Here is a 5,475-nt window from a genome sequence, read left to right on the forward strand (position 1 = left end):
AATTTCGACAAATACTTCGAATATAAGTTGTAGGTGATACTATTACCTATGAAAAATGTGCAATCACTATAATTTTAGCTTTTTAATAGTAATAGGAATCTATAATAACAAATTCAACATGCCAGCATTGTTTAAGTATATGTATAGCCTATACATCCTTAAGATAACAGCATCGAATCACGGTTAGTATTTCAATTCCCGATCTTAAGATCTCGCGCAAACAACAGAATGTTTCCTGAATCGATTTGACTCGGTCGGATAATGTCGCTCGTTAGCCATGATAGTTTATTGGCGTCGATGCGACCTCGCAGATAACGAATACCCGTACCGATCAGTCGACCGCGAGAAATCCGTCGCCGGGCTCGGTAAACGAATCCCGCAAGGAATCGCGACATCGAGTACGTTAATCAGTCCGGAGTTTCGATAACCGCGCAATTTCGCCCCGTCGCGTCGCTGCAAGAATTCGGTCGTTACGTGATTTAACAGCGAAATACGCGGTTGGCCGTGGGCCGAGAGGCGACGCGTGACGAGAGCTTAAAGCTCTATCTCCGAGTGTCCACTGCTATGCGCCTGGCATCTCGAATCGACCGGAAACTAGGCCTCGCCGAGGGCAATTTGTATCTACGAGTGGGACTGCTCCTGACAGGAATTCGCCTTTTACAGGTTTTAAGCGTCATCGCGGTGAATGCTGTATTTTTGCACTAAAAAATATTTTCAATTATGTTAAGGGTACAGAGTACGGGTCGATCAATGTTATTTTGTATCGGGTCACTGAACGATAAATGTGCGGGTAATTTATCTCCCAATGATTTGTTACATCGAATTTTGATGCTGCCCGGTTCGTTGGATTATATTTGTATACAGATAGAGGGCTTATCGGGCAGCGCAGTATCACACGGCGATTGCTACGATTTTGATGCGATAGATAGGTTTCAATGAAATGTGTAATTAATTAGCGACATGATGGGATCCGGCTTTTCCAGCAAATGAGTTACCTTCCATTAAACGAAACACGTATCAGTTGACAAAACCAACGTTGGTTTTCTGACTTTTTCAGGACACGGTAATGAAACTTTTTCGCAACAACCTGTAGAGCGAAGATTTTTTTTCAAACAATGGAGTCGAATAAGCAGAGAGCGGATAATCGAGCAATTTTCAAGTGATTAATCGGATTACGCGAAGGGCAGATCGCGAAATTTGCTGTTGCGTTTATCAAATTCCGGCTTTAAAAATGGATTTGTTACAACCGGGCATAATTTACCCCAGAAACCGAGCCTGGGGTTAATTGCGTGTAACGCGATCGGCTAACGATTTGATCGACCTCCCATGATGCAAACCGAACCCCGATTGATCGACACTAATAACAAAACCATCCAAAATAAATGGTTTGTGATTAAATCGTACAACGTACAAATGAAAACAGTTTCCTACTCTTGTCGAGAGCAAAGTCGTGTTCGAGACAGTGGATGAGACTAACGCTTTAGCATAGTAGCAACCAATTAGACAAGTTAGATTCGAATACCTAGAAGTAATTAAAGAACGGTAGTCAAGTTTGTTTTGCTGTTGGATGTACATTTTTAATTTAAAGTTCGTCGGCACCTCTGTAGATAAAAAGGTTCAACGAAATTGACGTTAATTCACGGAGACGCTTCGTCTTTTTTTGGCGAGAGCTGCACGACTATTCCCAGCTAGTCAGTTTTCCGAAAACTTCCTTCCGTTTCTAACGCGTTATTAAGGATGTATTGGCTATACAGTCAATCTCAAAAGTTGATGCACCTTAGAAAAATGCATTTCCTATAATTAAAAATAGTGCACTTTTCTTCTAATTTCGATATTTAATGAGTTAAGTATGATTATTTGGCATTTTATTGATGTTGACAAAATCCGATCATTCCACCGTCGAAACGGTGAACTTTTGGCAAAAAATTTCGTTTTCTCTCAATAACTTCTAAACCGTTAGTCCTATGAGAAAATTGCATAAGACCTTTCTTGTAGAGGGCGACGAGATCTATAATTTCCGTATAAAAGTTTGTTGCTAGCGTCAATAGTTAACGAGTTATTTGCAAAAAACTGTTTTTTCGTTTTTCGTTAATAACTCGTAAACTATTAATGCTAGCGAAAAAAATTTACATGGGAATTGTAGATCTCGTCGTCCTCTATAAAAAGGATCGGATGCAATTTTCTCGTAGATTCAACGGTTTGGGAGTTATTGGCCAAAAACGAAAATTTGGAAGAAATTGAAGGGGTACCCCTTGGAAAAATCTCGGGAAAATCGAAAATTTTTTGTTGTTGTTTATTATTAGCAATGTTCTTCCGACGTCTGATTTCTTTTAAAAAAATGCGTTTCTAAAGTGCATAAACTTTTGGGATTGATTTTATAGCCAATCCTTAAACAGCTTAATACATCCTTAAACAGCTTTTTGACAACGTATCGTTGTTCATATTTTTTTTATACATATTTGCCCGGTAGAAATTAGTAATACGCCTCCTCGAAACCTCTCGTCAAAGCACTTGTCAACGATTGCTTTGGTCAGCTCTCCGACAAAACGGAATCAATTCTGATGCTTGTCTCTCAGCCACGCATAAAAGCCTCTCGATCCTCGGAGAGCATTATCGATCATTTAAATATTCATACGGGGGAACGCGTATCGGAACGGGGGAGGCTAACAATAAATTCTTTCATGAATCGGGGTAGCTATCTTCGAAGGAAGCTGCCTTTGAGGTATCTGCACGTATTGTGCATTTTCAAAAGCAAATTCCATAACCAATATTTAGGAGCAAGCTCGTACCGGAATTAAATAAAGTTCAATTGAAAGTCCTCTAAAACGCGATAGTCAAACCGAACTTCGCTGTTCCTTTGAAAATTCCCTGGTTTTGGAAATTCTCCGTTTCCCGTGGGAAGCAAATATTCTGTTCACCGCGATACATTACCAGCAGTTCACGCGACACGACCAGTCAAATTAAAAAGGGATTCTTTTGAAACGCGCGCCACCAGCTTTTACGCTTCGATCCCCTTTTTTACGCGTTGTGTCGCGTGAATACGAGAACCGCGGATGAAAAAGAGTCATGCTCTTTTTACACCGAAATCGAAGTAACCGTTGTCGCGAGAGGCCGTGACCTAACCCCCATTCCTCCCCCTCGCCCGGCCCTTTTTCCTTCCGTTTCACCCTTTTTCATGCTGTAACGGGTGTCCCAGTCGTCTGAATAGATGGCAACGAGGGAATTCAGCTCAGCTTCGTTCGACCCAGAATGGACCACCGTCGAGGTTAATTTTCCCATAATGAAACCTTGATTCTTTTATGATCCCCTCCCCTCTTTCATTCTACCATTCAAAATTGAACAGCGCCTACTGTTTCTAAATTTAAATGAAGTCCCACAACCTTTCATCGTACATTGTTTCATCAACTGCAAGTTCATAAGTCTAAATCTCCGACTATCCGTCTTAGTCTCTTACACGGTGAAATAATTCTACCATTCCTCCGTCCACGAATACTACTTTAATTTTAATTTGGCCCGAGAGCCAGGTTCGAGAGGGTTAAAAGCTTCGAACCTCCGGCGCGCGTGGCCGACTTGGCGAACGGACGCGAAGTTCACGAAGTGCTACCGTTACAGTTGCGGGGTTCGGACTATCTCGCAACCGGGTCCCAGAGATAAGGACTCGACGTTCGGCGAGGATGAGACAAGTTCCGCGTGAAACTCGTCCCGAAACAGGCATCCCTTTTAAATGATACTTGTCGCGCGCCGCACGCTTATCCGACTGTACAGTGCAATTCAAAAATCAACGTGCGCTTTCCCAAAGCAAAGCTGCCACGTTAACATTTTCCGTTCGTACGTAAAAGGCACTGCACTAGAATTATTTTCTAGTACTTCTCATTTCTACGAATTATTCTTCACTCGAGATTAACGAAGGGTATAGAATTTTTGAATTGCACGTTCGACCGGAGACGCGGCAGTTAAAAAGCGATCAACGGGACACAATTAAAAGAGATTAGCAAGCAGAGATATTACAGGTCGACGGACAAACAAGTTGTAATTATATTGCAGGCATTATTGCGGCGCTAGGTGGAGGGGTTACGGAAGGGGCTTCTGATTATAATTCCGGCCGGGTATTTTCTCCGGACAAACAACGCGTTATTTGCCGGGTTCGGCACATTCGTTCGTTACGCGACCAATAAAGTCGCGTCGCAGTCGGCGTAAATATATGTGGGAAATAATGATACCAGTCAATTAAAACATGCGATTCTATTCTTCCCCGTGTCAAAATGTAGCTACTTTTGTTTCATCAAAGCTGCATTGAAATTATTTCATAGGATCGGCAGGAGGAACAAAATACAGAATCAATCGGAATTATTATCTAGAATAACATAAAATTTGCCTGTTGAGATGATTTCAGAGAATGAATAAACCTTCGTTAAAGCACAGGAGTTGCACCGAAGAATCAATTATTTCATAGGCTATTCTCATCGACTTTGTATACTCATGTTGGATTCAATTCTACGACACGTTAGCTGCTACACTTCTATACATTTTTTAAACTGATTTCGGCAAGTGCCTCGCACCTGTACGCGGTGCTTCAGAAGTCCCAGTCGCCGATTGTTCGGCTTTTCTAAGACACCCTCGCCGTGAAAGCAAGCCGGCGTCTACTGATGTCTCGGAGTCCGGCATTCCCGCGTGAAAAACCCCCGCGGCGACTCCCGTTTTTCCCCTTTTCCCATCCCCGTGGGATACCTGCGGCGCGACACACCACGTTGCGTGAACCCTCCCACGCGCACCCCCTTCGATTCTCCCTTTGGACGAGTCTTTTCTTCCGCCGTATGCGTGGGCCATTTACGAACGGTGCCCGATCTGAGGCGCCTTTGAAGTCGCCGGATGGAGCCGGTGAAAGATTGATTCCGGACCCTATATGGAATCCGCATGCGGCATCAAGGAAGTCAATACGTGGTTTCATTCTTCTTCCGATTTGTTTTTCAACTAAAATAACGTAAAGTCGAATTCGCGATTGATAGTAGAAGTTGCAAAAGCACATTTCTGTTCCAAACTAGATAGAGTATTTTTCTATCAGTATTAAGTAAAATCCCGCTCCAGTAACTCTGTTTCCGTGGAACCAGGTCGTAAAAGGGAACGGTCATATGGAGGAGCTGCCAAGATAGTTTTCCCACGGATATTTTCGTCAAATATTGATTGCGTGTCAATCTTCCTGTTTCGAGTTTCCATCTTTTATGCCAGCCGGTCTTTCTGTCGTCTCGGGGAACAAGGAGTACAGAATCTCTCTGGCTTCATTTGCTTCTCCCTGGCCTCACTCGTCTCGCCCTAGAGTTGATATTTTTAACCGTATCGCGTGAAAATTCTAGTCCCCGGGGCGCGTCTGGGATGATTTTTCCAACTGATTCGATCTGACAACGCTTTCTACCCATTGGACATGCGATAGTAACCGGACGTGTGACCGGAATATCGCGTCCTACCTTTCGGTTCTAT

The sequence above is a fragment of the Ceratina calcarata genome, unplaced genomic scaffold, assembly GCF_001652005.2.
Source record: "Ceratina calcarata isolate Rehan_Ccalc_2016 unplaced genomic scaffold, ASM165200v1 scaffold436.2, whole genome shotgun sequence".
Taxonomy (NCBI): Eukaryota; Metazoa; Arthropoda; class Insecta; order Hymenoptera; family Apidae; genus Ceratina; species Ceratina calcarata.